At 40.8% G+C, this 18,085-nt stretch overlaps 1 long non-coding RNA gene across 1 annotated transcript in view; it reads right to left on the bottom strand.

Annotated features, from left to right (window-relative positions):
* The window catches only part of LOC135454331 (uncharacterized), a 274,211-nt gene that overhangs the window by 89,857 nt on the left and 166,269 nt on the right, over positions 1-18,085 (bottom strand). The gene's annotated exons all lie outside the window — the stretch shown is intronic.

Below are 18,085 nucleotides of genomic sequence, written 5' to 3'. Positions count from 1 at the left end.
ACAAAGAGCCATCCCTACTCCTCAATCACACAAAAACCTCCCAGCCCAGACCAGATCCAATAATTCTGTTAGAGGAAACACAAGCACAGTCATTTGGGGGGAACATTGTCCTGCAGATCTTCAGGCAGAACTGGGGACACACTCTCCCACCATATCAAAAGTTCAAGTGGGAAAAGCAATTTATTCATGCCCCACATGTCAGTGGATGCAGATTAGATCATTACACATTTCTGTTGCAAAACACTGTTGATAGAGTGTCATAGAGGATTAGATTTGCTGTATCTTATTTATTATACATGTCCACATATTGTGATAATTGGGTTGAATAATATTTCATGCAGGCTAATGTGAAAATCATTTTTGCTGAATATAAAATTACTTATTTTGATTCTGCAGGGGTTTGTTTTGTCAAAACTCATGTAGCACTTAGGAAACTAATAATTGTTCAATTGTGGAGCAGAAGTGTAAAATTATCTTAACAGAAGTGCAGAAAATGAAAAGAACAATGGATCTGACCTCATTTGTTTGATTATTAATGGTGTTTCATCTAATTTACAAGGTCTAACCTTGTGTAATGCAAATGTAGAGTGCAAATGTATCTTTTTATCTCACAGTCACTAATTAGTTATGCTATATATCACCCTATTTTTGCTCTAGTTAAGCAATGGGGCAGAAATACGAAGGAAAAAACACCAAGAATAACATTTAGAAAATATCATTAGATTAGAAAGACTGAAATAAAAATCTGTGACAATTATTTAATATACTTTATAATTTGGTACAGTTCTCACTCCTCCGCTAAGGAAAACAAAATGTTTAAATATTAGAGGTGAAGCCTTTCTGGCAATGCTGTGATTTACTCAGAAGTCTTGTTTCTCTTCCTAAGACCTCTCAGAGCTACCAGCCCTGGCAGAAAATGGCCCCGTATTACATCAGATACAGGAGCCACTCAGACTCCACACTAAGAATGACATTGCTCTTTGCATCTCAGAGAAAATCACCTTTTCTAAAGACCAGGATAATTAGATTTCAGACATGAGAACAGTGAGAATGGTGAAACAAGGCAGAATCTGCACCTATTTCTGTCACCATGATATTCTCTGAAAAATCCCTTTGCCAGGATTTCTTCTGGGAAGATGAGAAGCCTCAGCTTCTCCTGTGTTTGCTGCCTTTGGAATGTGGTCTGGTGATTGTTTATCCAAACATGTGAATTGTTTTAACTTGATGACCAAACACCATCATGACTCTGAGGAGTCAGTCACAAGTTTTTCATTATCATTTTTGTTAAGCCTTCTGTCTGCATCCTTTCTCTTTCTTTAGTATAGTTTTAGTATAGCATTCTTTAACATAATATAATATCATTAAATAATAAATGAGCTTTCTGAGAACATGGAGTCAGATGCTCATCTCTCACCTCATCAGGACCCCTCAAACACCGCATTTCTTCCACACAGAACACACAGATGGGTTTGCAGGGAGGTTGAGCAGGAGCAGCAAGCCCTTCCCTGAGCTATGTGGGTTATGTGCACAGCAAGGAGCCGGGCAGAGGGTGTTGGTTCCTCCCCCTGCCCCAGATTTTGTTGTATCAGACTTCAGATGTCTTTCACGACTTTATGAAGTTTGGTAAAGTGAAAATCCACCCTTGCTCAGCTGATGGGTTTTGTTGCTGCTGTAGTTAAATTGCCACAACAACAGAGGAGGGCACATGCTGGGATCAGGCCAGCAGCCTCAGTCTGGGTGGTTTCTGTGAGGCATTGGCATCTCAGCAGAAGAGAAAATGCATCTCCACTAAACAATTAGGTAAAAATTAGAAGGTGATAAAATGGAAAATTAGTGTACTCAGATAGAATTTAGGACTGAAGTGTCTCTCCCTCCCATTAATTCAGTGATAGATTACACCACTATGTCCTCAATGCATTTGTTTTAATTAAACAAAACTGAAGGATGGTCCGTGCTCATTCAATATTTTAGGTCAGCACCACTACAGAATTCTGTGCAAGTTTATATCCCACCTATTGCTTCCTTTACACTCTAATGAGGTCATATATCAGTTGAAAAGCTCTAAATCTTTAGTTTTCAAACTGTTTTTTTTTTCCTTTTAGAGTTTTCTTCTGAAAGGATTGCCCACCCTTAGTCCCATTAACAACAAAGTCATCTCCTCTCTTTTCACTCCTGTCTGACACCACCTAAAGGACCCAACAATGACAAGAGGAGACTAACCAAGATTCTTTCTGCTCCTTATCCATTTGATTTTATCTTTCTGTTTGATGCTTCTGAAGTTCCTAGCACAACAGGACACTGGCCCATGACAGCAACTCTGAGACACAACCATAATACAAATAAATAAGACATGTTTAAGAATTCCTTCTCTTCAAGGAAAACGAAAAGGCTCCAAACTAATATTATTTTTAAAGTTTGCACTTAGAGAGTATGTAAGTTCATTTTTCCTGCTCTCTGGCAATTAGCTGTCTTCTCAGCCCTCAGGTCAGTCTGGGCTGCTGAGCTGCTCTTTGTGGCTTCTGTACAAAGGGACATGTCAAGGGTAGCCAAACTCACTAATGCCACTGAGGAGAAAAATACTCCTAAATTGTTGGTTACATACAAATAAACTCAAGAACCTGCTTCCAACACACTGCAACCCCTACTGGATTTTGCAAAATAATTTTTGGGTAGCTGTCTTGGCCCCTCTTGCCTTCATTAAGTTTGTGCTACATTTATGTCTCTCTGAATTGTTCCATTAACGGTTATTTACACGATGCCACAGATTTCCACTGCACACAAAAAATTGGATTTTGAGAATGTTGACCTAAGCAGAGTTCCCAAGAACATATCAGAGATGGGAGTGTAAGAGGGAATGCAGCATAGGGCAAAGGTGAGCCACAGTCTGAAATCCTACACCCAGAACACAAAACACCAGTTTAAGTATCACAGCACAGAGGTTTCTTCACAGGGAATAATGCCAAAAAAACAGAGGCTTTTCAAAAGTAAGGTATCTGTGGAAAAAGCTGACAAAAACACCAACACCACCCAGCCTGAAGAAAAAACTCAAACAACCAAACCAAAAAGACTCCAGTAAAATCAGAAAATGTCCTTTGCATCACGTTTCCCTGGCACTATGTATCTGATCTCCAGTGCTATTCCCTGGCAAAGGGCTTCAATAGCTGCTTAGAATTTTCCTCACTGTAACAAGGACAGCCTTCAGCCTGCAGGGGACTAAATCTTGCAATATCAGCAGATCAATACTTTGGTATTCAGCAAAATTCTATTTCACTTTTTTGCTTTTTCTCTTCCATCTCTGTTGGCCAGCATGTTCAGGCTCCTCTTTTCCTGACCAGAAATCCACAAAATTCTCTATTCTGAAGCCTGATTTTTTTCTCCAGACACCCAAGAGCCTCATTCACCTTCACATTACAAATGCAGAGTACAAGATTATTTATTTTTGATCACTTTGAGCACAGAATCATTTCCCTTGCCAATTATTTCATTCATATGCTGGCCGGCATGCTCTCTCTTGCTCCTTCTCAGCCCAGTTTGCTCCTCTCAATGAACAAGTTATCAGTGCAATTTTTATCTTCTCATCCACGAGGGTGATCCTTTTCCTTTGAAGAAAACAATTCTATTTTCCTGTCTCAGGGCCCACCACTGACCACACCAACACAACCGAAGACCCCTGAGCTAAGGGAGAGCGAATAACACAGAGCTCCATAACACAGCTCAGCAGGAGCTTGGCTTCCCTTCTGCTTCTGAAATAACCACCTTGCATCTGCCCTTCACAAAAAGATGTGTGTGGATTTGTTTTATTTTATCCATCTGTTCAGATGCTCCACTATCCAGGCAGGATTTCTTACCATCATACAATATATATCCTTATGACTGGATGCTATGCAATAATTCTGACTAGAATTTTCTCAATGATGCTACTCTCAGATGTTTTAGCTACTGAGTTTCATTTTGTTTGCCCTTCACAAAAACACAAAACAGGAGTAGAAGAACATCAGAAAATAACAGGAAAATGTTCAGATACTCAGAAAAACACCTATGAGATTGAGCTTCCAGAGACACTTACAACAAGCAGCAGCATTGGAAAGGTTAGCAAAATATACCTACTTGTCTAAGAATATTATGGAAGAAGTTAAAAATTCCACAGGAGCAAAATATTGATAATTAATGAACAATCTTTTGTTCATAGTTGTCTAAATTGTTTCTAGCCTTGTTTTGATCAAAATAATTTAAATAAATTAAACTCCAGGCAAAAAATTAAAGACTTAAGGAAAGGAAGTGTTCAATTAATTTTGACAGGCTGTTTTAGTCACAATGGTGCTCATATTCAGAAAGCCCTGCTTATAATGGTGCACATTATAAAAATCAGCCCTTCAGACCTGGGTATTTCACAGCACTCTGCTGTGATATCCTGGCTCACCATTACTCCTTCATTTTCAAGTTTAGATCAAGGCTCTGGTTTTTGGTTTTTTTTTTGTTTTGTTTTTTTTTTTTAATTTCAAGGTCCTTGCTAAAACATCTGTGTAACATAGTGCTGCTCAGTCCCATTTATTTGTGCTTATTATCTTAATTATTTTTGCCAGAAAGACTGATAATTATGCATTTGCAGATGTAGTAGATCAAAACCCCCTGAACACTCTGGTGTTTGCTCTGGGCTTATTACTCCCTGATACTTCTGCTATCAGTAGAATTTGCTTGTTTACCATGGCTATCTCTATTTAGATCATTTATTTAGATGAGAAACAGCGAGGAGTTGCACTGCTGACTCCTGGGAGGCCTCATTTGTTATCTTCCCCTAAATGAACAGCGGCTACTCTACTACTGTTTGCTATTTTAAGCCAAAGCTCCACTCACACCTCTGTTCTCACTCACACTTCACACAGATCTGAGTTTAACAGAGATTAAGCTACCCTGGCTCTAAATTCAGCAGAGGGGTAAAAGGTTTCCAAAGCAAACAGAAATGTTAAATTCCGGGCCAGTGAGAAGGAGAAGCATTTGGCTTTTACAAGATGGAAGAGAGGTCATTATAGTGCTAGAAAAAAAGGGTGGGAGGACAATATGGAAATAAAGAAAAATATCAGCTTAGGAATTTTGCTGTCAAACTTCTCTAGCACAGAAGACTAGTCATCCTCAGCAGAGGCACAAATATAAAGCACAAAAGTAATTTTATTTGGAGTCCAGGTACAGTTTCAGGGAAATGAATATTCCTTACCTCCAATGTTTCAATATCTTTTTAGAGGTTGTCTTTGTTTCTCTTTAGTGGAAGTAGTTGAGTGCACAGGAGAGTTAATAAAGCTGGATTCATAGAGATTTCTATTTTGTGATGGGATTTGACTGAAATTTATTACAGTGTAAAACCTGAAACTTTTGGAAATCTTGCTGTGGGGAAGGGAAGGAGAAGGGGAACTCATTCTTAATTCTAGCTGCTATTTTCAAGTAAGCATGTTTAAACTATTAATTCTCCATCAGACTTGGCTGAAATTGGTTGACGCACTCAGAACAGAATATCATCATAACAGATAGAAATCATGATTAGATGAGACAGTTCCTAAAGAAACAAACTCTTTGAAATTAAAAGAATTAAGCAGCAATGCCACAAAGCACTGTGAAATCAAAGGTACAGCTTTGGTCATGAGTCAACCCACCCTCTCAAGCAGCTTAAGGTTTGTTTTCTCCTGCTAACTGGATTAACTCGGCTCCACTGAGGACATCCTACCCAGAGCTAACTTAACAATTCCAGCTGAACCCCCAGAGCTGTAGTCTGGACTCTGGGCTCTTGGCATTTTCTCATGATGCATGTAATTCTACCCATCCATCAACTGATTTTAAACTCAAACTTAGCATCTTGTGTTGATCAGGCTCACAGGAATTACATTCACCTTTTCTTTAGAAAATCACATTATCCTGACTACTATTTTCAAAGTATCTGCTACCATCAATATGAGGATTTCATGGTGGATCAGTAAAAATAATTTAATTTTTACTCTTTTTTGTAGTTTGCTATCCCAGATCAACCCTGCTCAGTATGGCCAGGTATAAAGGGAGGTTTTTTTTGTTTATTTGTTTTAGCAACAAAAATTCCTAATATTGAATTTTTTTCTTCTAAATTTATGATTTCAGAGAACTAGGACAAAAACCCTGTGTGCACAGGACTGGACTTACTGTGCCCTGCATTGAAACAGCTTTGGGTAAATTACGGAGGTAATTAAGCACTGCACTTCTTTGACTGCCACATGGCATCCAGGTGTGGAGTGAGCTGGCAAGCACAGCAGTCTCCAGAGCAGCGTAAGGGGAGCAAGGAGATTGCCCACAATCAATGTTCAGTATTTTTCAAACACATCATCCCCAAGGGTCTCCGCCAAAGAGGCAGATCCTGGCTCACGTGGCCTCTGTTGTGCCTGTAAACGTGCTCAATTTTTGCCTTCATTACAAGAGAAACAGCACAAAAACTGGCACAAACAGCTGAGAAGAAAGCACTCATGGCCAGCTTGGCCTCCACCTTCAGGCCAAGGAAGCAATTTGCTTTTCTGCTCCCAAATATATTAACTTGACCCAACTCCCATCACAAGAACTCTCTTTTGCCATTGTGGAAAACATATTACAGCATTAAATGTTCCTTCTTATTTGGGATGATTCTGTAGGAAAGCATACATCTCACCACAAGCACTAATACTACACAGAATTTTCTGCATCCAAAAATGTTGCCTTTTCCTTTGCACAGAACATCTCAGCCTTTATATTTTTCATATCAAGGATTATCTCAGCCCTTTGCATTTTTATGAAACAACATTACATTGAAACAAGGATCATGTAGATCTACAACATTCATTCTTTTCTGTGCTGCTGCTTAATCACACCAAATACCTGCACAGAGCTCTGGACCTTTCAAAAAGTATTTCAGCAACCTAAACAACTGGAGTTTCATTCACAAGACCAGATAAGTTGCTGACAATAGCTCCCAAGACTTTTTAAATCACACTGAACGGGACCGAATATCTCCTGCGCATCAGAAGCACTGTAAATATTATAAACCACTAAATGGTGCTTGGGATACACAAAGTGTAAAATTTAAATCCTCAGGCCACAGGTCCCTGGTGCTCCTTAGAGATGCTTTCCGACTTTGTTACTGTTCAGAGAAGCGCAGCTCAATTGAAGGACATTTACATTAACATACATCCAGATTTTCTCCTTTGATCTTTGTTTAAAGGCTGTACAACCTCCACAGAGTAGCACACTGTATGTCAAGGACTACATTTGAAGCCAAATGTGAAAACTCTATTTTCCAAAAATCTTCAAAATATTGTAGGAAAATACAGTGGGGTCTCCCTCAGGGCAGCAATTGTCCTTAAGCTAGGGGTTGACAAATCTCTACAAGATTTGTCAACCCTTAGCTTAAGGACAATTGCTGCCCTAAGAAAAATGTGAGAGGCAAAAAGGAACAGATAAGTTCTATCCAAAGAGGCACATGTACTGTGGTTAAGACTTTTCTTTTTCTTTTTTCCTCTGTGGATAAGGTAGACAATGGGATGCACGGCCCACATTGGCAAAGCTTTCAGGCAGCAAGTCACTGGAACAAGGAGAAAAGGCTCTGCCTCAAACTTCTTAGAGCAAGAAGGAGCACTCCAAGCTGACTGCAGTGCTTTCCACAGCATATCAGGGCTGACTTGAAATCATTACTGAGAGCCAGGCCACTGCTATCGACTTTGCAATTACTCCGTGTCTCAGCGTGGGCGCGGTGGCAGCCGGCATCGACAGAGAGGAGCTAAAACTGGCTCTGGGCTTTTGTATCTATTGGTCTTTGTTAATTGCATTTCTACTTTCTTTATCTCATTTGCTTCTAAACACTCAGCAGTGCAGAGGATGCTGACGGGGCAAGTAAGTTTTGTCCTAAGTTCACACAGAAGCCTCTACAAATCAGGCTCCGGGTTCGGTGCCGCATTGTGGAGGCAGGAAAACAAAGCAGAGCAACTCTTGGCAGCCATCCCAAGCATGCAGGAAGGAGAACAACAAATGCCTCCAGGGACACACTGATACATGGAGTTGAGCAGCACCAGAAAAGCCCCACACCTGTGATGCTCCCACAGCGCTGTGCTGGCTCAGTGCGTTGCTCAGCCACGCGGGATCCATCGCGCCTAATCCAAGGCACTGACACCTCCGTTAGTTATCCTTGTACAACCACTGGAAGACAACTGACACCTTTACTACAGCATGGATCATCAAGTGCAAAGAGGCACATCTAAAATAGGTCAGAGGAATCACAGGCTGGAAGCAATGAATTCTCTGTTTTCTGTAAAGAACTCTGGAGGAGAAGATGCCTTGAGAGGTGTAAGGGCTTTTCAGACAATGGAGTCTAAAATGAAACTCAAGATGTCAAGCCTATTTACGTCAATAAATAAATTATTCTATTTTCCATTCAGCACAGGGTATGGAACAGCAAAAATCATATATGATTTTCTTTATCATGTTATCTCAGCTTGTCATCCTGTAATTTCTTTGTGACACACAAACACTGCAGCCCAGAACACACCTGCCACAGAGCAGAGCACAGCTCCCTGGCTTCACACTGTTAGCTCAGGGAAAAAGAAGAAAGCTCCATTCCATACCTCTCTCCTTTTTCACACTCCTGTTCATACATAGTTACAATAACTACCCATGTGTAAAAGAATATGGGAAAGCTGCTCTCACAGATCACAAAGCCTGACTGCCAAGAATAGAGTACATCTGTGACTACTTTGAGGTGGACTCATGCTTCTATTTCTCAACATTTCTATCAAATATAAAGTGTTTCACAAAAGCACAGCTCCTGTCTTTTAGCAGAAATTCAAGGTTTGAGCCTCCCCTGCCCTACCCTTGGTGTGATTGTTCCCACTTGTGCTGCCCACGAAGGACTTTCTCACCTGCACAGCTGGACACAAACACCTGAGCTGGCAGAGGCAGTGCCCCTGGGGAGCCACAAGGGCTCTGAAACTGTATTTCAATGTACATTGTTTCCTCTAAATTGGATCAGATTTGTTTCTACTGAACAGTGCATCACTTCCTAACTAGCCTGACATCTGAAAAAGATGCCCAATAAAATCTCTTAGGGAAAGAATTCTATGTTATATCTTACACCACCAAAAGCATTACTGGGTGTGTAGAGGATGTTCTTTGATGCTGTCAGATAAGGAAGAGAATAAGGGGAAGAGGAAATGATATTTCTAACAGTGCAGCAGGCCCTAGAACCATACTGGAATACTACAGCCAGGACTGACTCAGATGCTGATTCTGCTCTTCCCTCTAAATCTGATTGCTCAGTTTTGTAGTGGTAAACCAGGATTATTGCCATTTGGGTGGAATTTTCTGCCATTTGGAAAAGGTTACATGTAATCGTAGTGTTTTATGAGATACAAATTTTTGCAAGTAGGTATGGGGGAAATCAGGCTACAAGAGAATTGGGGCTTTTGTTTAAACAACAAACACTGTACTCTGGGCAAGAGGAAATTATCCATTGGGACTCAAGGGTCCTGTGGTGCTATTGTGTCACCTATGCCTCCCTTAGACCTGTTGATCATGTACCATGAGTATAATGTACATAAATGCATGTGGCACTACAGGGACAAGCAGCACTTGCAGTGCAGTGACATGTAGATTTTGATAAAGCTTGGTTTAGAGAGGGAAAACTGACTCTCCACACCAACCTTCTGTCATGATTCATCCAGACATCCTCTTACTCCTAAACCCATTAGTCCTCAGAAGATTAAGTAGCACAGCACAGGCAGAAAGACTAAAGGATTGGGATGCATTATTTAGCTGCGATTCAGTGCCTGAGCTCTGCTGTTTTCATATTCCTAGCCTGCAGCAGAAAACACCTCTAAATGCATTAGCTGAAATGAATGGGTTGAACTTAAGTTGTTCCTCCTCATGTTTGTGAAACAGGAAAAGTACCAGAGCTTATCTGCTGTGAAATAACCAACAGGGGTTTGGGTATGTGGGCACACAGATACACAGTGAGTAGCTGAGCTACACAGACAGCTACTCGCTACTGCCTGAGGTGGTGTGGTGGCTATAGCCTGCCTTGGTTCCCAAAACAGGATCAGTTTCAGTCAGCTAGAGCTTGAATATTAATCAATGTGTTCTGTTAGGTGCTCATTTATTAAGTTTCTACTGAAACCTAAAAGAGACAGCATTTGACAAGGTTTAGATACACTTGTTTACTACACCCAGGCCTTTATCTGTGCCAGCACACTTTTCTTTGATTGTGTTCCCTGTGCCAAGGCTTTTGGAATGCCTTCCACCCAGCACAGGTGAGCACTGCACCAGTGCAGCCCTCACGGAGTCAGTCCCTCTCTTTTGGACTCACCACCTCCATAGGAGTCACATAAAAGTTAACATTTAATCTCTTAATAAAGCTGTCAGAGGTAAACAATGCTTTACTACTTTCTTCTTAAGGACACTAGAGACACCCTCTGAGGGAGAGATATAGATTTAAATGAAGTCATCTTTTAAACTACCCTCCATCTTCGACAAGAATAAATCTCCTTCAAAGAGCTCTGACAATATGACTGGTTTGGGGATTGGGGCAGGAGGGAGGATGAGAGGGGGAGAACAAAATAAGATCATCCCCCCAAAACAAACAAGATTTCATTTCTGACCTCAGACACTGAGAACACAAGATTCTCTGTATTGCTTCCAAGCACTTTCCTATCCTATCTGCTGTTCTGTTCCCAACCATGGCTGATTTTTGTTGCTTCAGAATAAGGCAGAAAAACAAACAGGATACAGCCAAGCACATGCTGGAGGGGAAAAAAATATCCTTTTAATGCAGTAGGAGACTAAGGTACAAACAATGGAGTACAGAATCTTAGCCTGAGTCTCAGCAGCTCTGTGTGAGGTTTTAGACAAATAAAAAATAAGTTTAAAAGAGTCTTGCTATTTTGGTCAGATACAACAGTTTACAGGTCAGGGCACTGGGACTTATTCTGGTGCACAAGACACAGGTGATTCAAAATCTGGCTAGTCCAACACATGTCCCTTTTTCAAACCTGGATCAATTATTTCTTCCCGTGACAATTTCTAAAGCTTCAGCTTTTTAAAATTCACTTCTGAAGCCATCAACTGTCTCTCCCTGCTACTCATTTGCTAAGAGATGAAATTCTCTGAGAAACGGTCAAACTGCTCCTTTACCAATGCAGCAGAGAGCACCCCCAGACTGGCAGACAGATGTGTGCAGGACACAGAGAACACAGCCAGACCCACAGACAGATGTGTGCAGGACACAGAGAACATGACAGTGCCATCAGGGACCAGCAGAGCAGCTCCTGTCTGCACACATTAACATCCCAGTCACCCAGGCACTTCCCCTGTGCCTCTGAATCACCTCAATTGCTATGGATTACCATCCCTCAGGAGATTCAGGATGGCATTCCCATTATCCACTTAGGTACATGCTTTTACTGCATCATCTGCTTAACTTAAGCTGATCCTACCCACTGCCATGGCTTTGTGTGATGAATGCTGGAGTTGATAGACATCCACCTGCCATGGCTCTCTCTTCCAGGGCACATGAAATCAGGAAGTGCTGCAACATTTATCTCAAAGCTTATGAAACACCCTGAGATGCCAAAACCTACACTTTGCAATTGGTTAGCTATAAAGTTGGTTCTATTAGAGGTGAGCACTACTTGTTTCAGTACTGAAATGTCAAAATTCTTCAAAAAAGAAACATTTGCTGTAAATCTGAACCAGACAGTTCCTGCCACTCTAGTATTTTGTCCAGGGTATGACAAGACTTAGTTTCCACAGCTTTCCCACCCCCATGTGCCATGTGACACTCAGTGCAACAAAATTATCAAATGAGTCAACAACAACAACAACAGCAGTTTGCATTTAAACAAATGGCAGGTGTAATATCCACACTATTATCAAAATCTGTTTTGTTAGAGACAGATCAAATGATTAACAGAGTACATAGAGTCAAAGACCATGAGCCATAGTGCAAGACATCTGCACTCAGTTCTATAATGTTATTCCAGTTTCAAGACAAGCCTAGTTTTTAAATGACCAACTAAGTGACACTACCCCATTAGGTTTTCCATAAAAATCACCTTATTATGTTCAAGTGCTGTTCACTTCCTCATGTCATAACTCCTAGACTGAATACCTCTCATGAAAAGACAAAGTTATTCACTATTCCAAAATTTTCTCTATTGCTGTTAATATTACATTCATGGAAAAATTTGATAAAGGTTTTGATTAAGTCCTCATGTAATGTATTAGAATGGCCTAAACAGTAACAAAGTAACTGTTGGAAAAGGTAGAAGGACCCCAGCCTGAAGAATTCCAATTTAGAGAACGAAAAAAAATGCATCGGATAAATACATGCAATGCACAAAGAGAATGAAAAAAATGTTCATCATTCAGCAGCTTTTGGAAGCAAAAAGGTAGCTGGGAGGGCATAAGGTGCTGGGGGAGGATGGGAGATGGGGGCATGGCAGGAAAGGTGCAAAACTGGAGGGATATATTGCTCTATAAAGAACAATGAAGTTGTAGAACAGCTAAGCAGAGCCAAGGATGTACAAAATCCTCTGTATAATTAGATATTTACTGAGAGAAGGAGCAATTTCATTTTGGGGGAACATCCCCCTTCCTCCTGATTGCCTGTGGCTGTTATTGTCACACACAGTGTCCTGTGTGATGGAACATCCCTTTGGTCAGCTGGGGCCAGCTGTTCCAGCTGTGTCTCCTCAGCTTCTCGTGCACCTGCAGCCTCCTCACTGCTGGGACAGTGTGAGAATCAGAAAAGGCCTTGGGGCTGTAAAAGCACTGCTCAGGGTTTGCTAAGCTGTGTCTGTTAGCATTGCTTTAATCACTAATACAAAACTCAGCACCATACAAGCCACTGTGAAGAAAACTCTCTGTACCCCAGCCAAAACCAGTGCAGATGTCTCTGCAAGGCAGCAGTGTCCATGCTGATCCCACAAACACACACTGAAAGAAGGAACTGGCACGTTCAGGACTATTGTCTTGTCATAGTCCAGCACTGCATCCAACCTGTTTGATGTAATTAATAGGAAGAGGATGCAATCCCTCTTGTCCTCAGGGGTTTACTCTGAAATCACAGACACTGCCACCAGCAAGGCTGGAAGCTGCAGAGTATTTAACAGGATGGTTGCTGGGCTCTCTGTAGGTATTTGTCTGTAGTAGTACTAGTCATTAAAAAGTCTGTCCCCTTTTCAAGTGGAAAAATATTTAGTTTCTCTGGCTTATGACAGTCTTTGTAAAGAGCAGTGCTATATTGATTCTTTCCTCAGTGTGTATACAAACTCATTTATAATGTTGTGACCTGAACTGTAGAGCACAAATTTAAAATGACCTGAACATATTACTTGGTAACATTTGGATTGCAAGTTAAATACTCCCTGATTAAACATGAATGCTTTTCCCTGGGAGTACGCGATATCTTATCAGAAAAGCCTTCTTATCAAATTCACCATCCTGGAGGCAGACACATTCTCTTGCAGTGCTGGGAGTTTATAATGATAAAATTAACAATGTTGTATTTCCCAGTGAAGTCAGCAGTAGTGCACTGCATCCTACCATTAATCATTAGAGCCAGTTCTCATAACAGAGCCACTTGCTGGCCCTCAGGCACCTGCATCACTCCCCAAGCAATTCCAGTCCCCAGCAATAACTTATCGCAGGAGCCAGGGATCAAGATTAAAAACCCAGTGAATAATGGGAGACTGTGTGCACCTCTATTCCTCTGGTAGATACAAGCAAGCTAATAACCTCCTTAAAGGGGAAGCAAATCATTCCATATTTTTCACTTTATAGACAAGCCAGGAAAGACCTGTATCTACGTCTCAGTAAAATTTATTGTACTGTTTAAGTTACTTGTTTCTGCCTTGTGCAAGGCATCAGCATGCATAAAACATTGCTGGGGGAGGGCCCTCTGCACAGCACTGCTCCGAGTACACTGCCTTCTGCTCACAATAAAAACTGCAGGGGAAAGAAATTTTCATCTAAATCAGGAAATCGGAAATATTACCCATTTTGTAAAACATTTGGGCAAGCAGTATAATCAGAGGCCAGATTTCCAGCAGGCAAAAAAATGGCTTGAATTGACATTCGTGCCATAGAGGTGATGGAAGAGTCCCTGAAAATGCATTTCAGCCATAGCTTCTCCTCCTCTCTCCTTCCCAGTCACAGGGCACAGCACTAAAACACTGAGTGTTCTGCTGCTGCTGGGATCAGTGCAGTTCTCTGGGAAAGAGTCTGCTGAGCTGATGCAGCTCACAGCTTGCTAAGTATGCCAGAGAGACAGGTCTGGAAATAGGAAAGGAACCTTCATAGGGACCTCACTGCAGTGTCCCTGCTGGGAGGACAAAACGCATGCATACACACACTTGGATATGTATGGAGGTAGATACAGCTATTTACAGAGAGGTTTTTGTCTCCTTCAATTCAGCATCAAATGTTATTCCATTAATGAGACCATGCTCACAGGTTATCCCAGATATTCCTATTTTTACCTATAAGCCATATGAAACTTTTAAATAACTGCTATTGTATTGTTTATTCAAAGATTAATCTGGAAAATTAGTGCTACAGTACATTGAAAGGAAGTGGGGTCTGATCTAACAGACTTAGACACTGTGCTTGTGCTTTAGTGTTCTCAGGAATTTCATACAAAGTTTTCACTTTTTTGGAGGTTACTTGAAAGGGAGTGCTGGAATTCCTGAGCTAAAAACAATAATTACTACACTTGGAATAATTAATACTTGCTACAGATTTTGTGTGAGGTGAGCAGAGAAAGAATTTCAAGTGTGGCATTGGAGAGAAGGAGAATACAAGGAATTTAAGAAAAGTAAATGTAGAACTATTGTGTTAAAAGCATCCAGTTCACACAGGCAGCTCTTTGGGACACCTTTATATAATGCCTCAGTCAACAGCAATTTCAGACAACACACTGAGCTGAACCAGCCCAACCTAGCACTGCATGCTGGAGAATAATGTGTGAAGGAAACACAACTGAGGCACAGTTGGGCTGACTTCATCATGAAAACCATACAGACACAGAGGAGAATCTTCTCTTTAGCTCCAATTTGCCATTTGGACTACATGAAATGTTAAGAAACTGCAAATAATTCTTTAGAAGCTGAAACATGGCACTAAAATTCTGGGAGAGAAAGGAATGGATATCAAATATGACCACAAAAATTTGTCAAGTGAGATTAATCACTGAGCCTGGTTATAAATTCTTAGTGTTCCACTGTTTTCCCAAGACTTTTCATGAAACATTTATTTTTGATTGTCAGGTCTCAGGAATTCTGCCTGATTTTCCCATCTGCTAAGAATATAACTTCATCACAGTTATAAAAGCTTGATGCCCCACAAAAGCTTCCCAAGCATACAGGCAAATGAGATAGAGTCATTACAACTTACTGATATATCTGTAAACCTACATAAAAAACACATTATGCTTAATGATTAAGAAATAAATAACAATGCATTAATGTAATGGCTGCATTTCTGAATGGCTGCATCTCTGAATACCATGTGATATAGTGGAGTGGCAAATGATTCAAGCCAAGTGCTACTGCCATCACTTCAAGAAGTTATTGGAAACACAGACAATGTTGGAGTATGATATGTGTTGAGATCAGCCCAAAACATGAAGCAAACAAAACCAAAAAAATTACAGACAATTATTTCCACCCAAAAGTCACATAAGATGTCATTATTTTCTGTTTCAGTTTGTGCCCAGGGTGGGAAATACCTGGAAGAAATCAGATTCATGATTGTTCCTGATTAACTCTGACAATAACTCAGTTGCCACAAAAAAAAAAAAAAAAAAAAACCTCAGTTCTTCCTGATTTGATCTTTATTTTGATAAAAGAATTAAATCCCTAGTATTAAAAATCAAGTTTAAGCAAAATAACTCAACTGATTCTACCTTGGAATCCTCTGATTCTTATTCCTATTACAGAAGTCTGCTGTAGAGGGAAGAATAAAGAATACTGCAAGGCATAAAATTGCTGGGATTTTAAAATACACCCATGAAATGCATGTCAATCACTTTGCAAACATCAGAACTGGTGTCAACTGGAGGCTTTAGAGACATCATGCTGTTAAGCAGCTTCTCCTTGAGTTTTTGAAGGTGGGAGGATCAATGGGAGGACGCTTCAAAAGCTGGGTGCAGGTGATGTACACACTGCTGATGGGAACAACAGAGGAGCTTTGGGCTTGTCTGAAGGAAGAAAAGTGACAGTCTCATAAAAAGAAATTCTACAGGATTATGCTTCAGAGAACACAGTCCACACATGGATGAAGGCAGCATAGCAAGCCATTTTCACAAGTTTGTGGGTTAGTCTGGTAGCAAGGGGTTTTATTCAATGTACAGAATTGGCTCCCTAACCATGCCCCCTGGGGTCACAGAGGTTTGTAAATCAACCTTTTACACCTGGTCAAATAATTCATAAGGACATAGGCACACTGTGGGATCTCTGTTCCATTCCTGAGCTGATCTTTGTCATGCAGAACTCAAGCTCTTGTACCTTTCATTTCAGAAAGTCTTGTACCTTTCATTTCAGTGTTCATTTTGCACTACTTTAGTTGGCCTCTGCCTAATTATCAGCTTGAAGATCTGTCCTTTTGCTGACTTTAATGATAAATAATCAATGGGCCCCTTGTACTGGCACTACCAACTCATTCACACTCAGTGAGGACTACACCAGATGGAACTTGCAAGAGCAAGAGATGGCAAGCACAGACCAAAATACAAGATAACCCATTTAAACATCCCAAAAAGCTTTTTTTCTCAGCACTGACTGAACACTGGAACATGTTGTCCAGACAGTCTGAGTTTTTTTCCATTCTTGAAGCTATTCAACACTCATTTGGACAGTGCCCTACACAACCTGCCCTGTCTGACCCTGCTTTGAGCAGGAAGGTTGGACTCGAGGATTTCCAGACATTGCCACCAACCTCAACCATTGTGTCATTCTGTGATTCTATAAAAAGGCTTTGTTAATTGACACCTTGTGGCTCACCCTGGTCCCAAGCCTTTGGCTACAAATCTGAGAGACACCTGTGACTACAATCAAAATGCACAGATCCACGTTCCTTTAGCCAGAGGCTTCCAGCACACAGCCCTCTCTCACACCCAAAATGAGCCTTCCTGCCTGCCTGCAGAGCCCCCAGAGGCACACCTGTGATCCTGGGACCTGTGCTGAGGGCTGGCACAGCTGGAACAGCTGTTCTGCACAGGAGCTCCATGCATGGGACAGTGGGCAGCCAAAGCCAGGCTCAGGCAGGGATCCCCTTACAAAGTGTGGGAGATGTTCATCACACATCACTGCTGCTGGGGACAGTAATGTGCAGCCTGCCCTGGCACAGAACAGACATATTTATGAGCTCCAGAAACAAGGATGAGAAAATGAAGCTGATTTAAAGATACAGGACAAGTATCAGCTAGACCTGACTTCAGACTAGAAAAACTTAAATTTTGTATTAGGGAGACAACTAACAATATGCCAAGCTCAATTTCCTTTCTACAAACATACAAGAAGGGAGTTCAATTTAAGACCTTGCTCAAGGTGTTGTTATAATTGTCTTCTCCATGAGAGATTGTAAATCAGCATTGGAGGAAGAGACAAAAAGCACCAAGGGAGACAAGGAGAAGCTCCACTGTCACAGTCAAGACTTGCAACACTTCTGAAATTCAAAGCAGGAGAGAAAGAGGCAGGGTGTGTGTTGTGGAGGGAATGTTGGATTTGAGGAGCTGGACAACAGACTAGAGGAAATCTGACTGTGACTACACTTAAAAAAGGTATAACACTGAAGAACCTTTTCCCTCCTGAGACAAAATATTCAATCCCATGGCTCCTAGTTCAATACATTCATTTTTACTCCCTTCTTTCTATGAAAACCATAATTTTCTTAAGAGCAGGCACTAGATGTTTGTATTTATGAGATAAAATTTAGATTCCTTAGATTGTTAGAAAAGTTTCCCTAATTATGTGATTTTTTTTTCTGCAAATTGGTTTAAACATATAAAAAAATCTTTAGTACTGTTGTGGTACTGCTCATGGAGATTTAAATAAAA

Source organism: Zonotrichia leucophrys, chromosome 14 (genome assembly GCF_028769735.1).
Source record: "Zonotrichia leucophrys gambelii isolate GWCS_2022_RI chromosome 14, RI_Zleu_2.0, whole genome shotgun sequence".
NCBI classification, from domain to species: domain Eukaryota; kingdom Metazoa; phylum Chordata; class Aves; order Passeriformes; family Passerellidae; genus Zonotrichia; species Zonotrichia leucophrys.
Note: the sequence above shows the minus strand (reverse complement) of the source record. Positions and strands in the feature narration are given on the sequence as shown.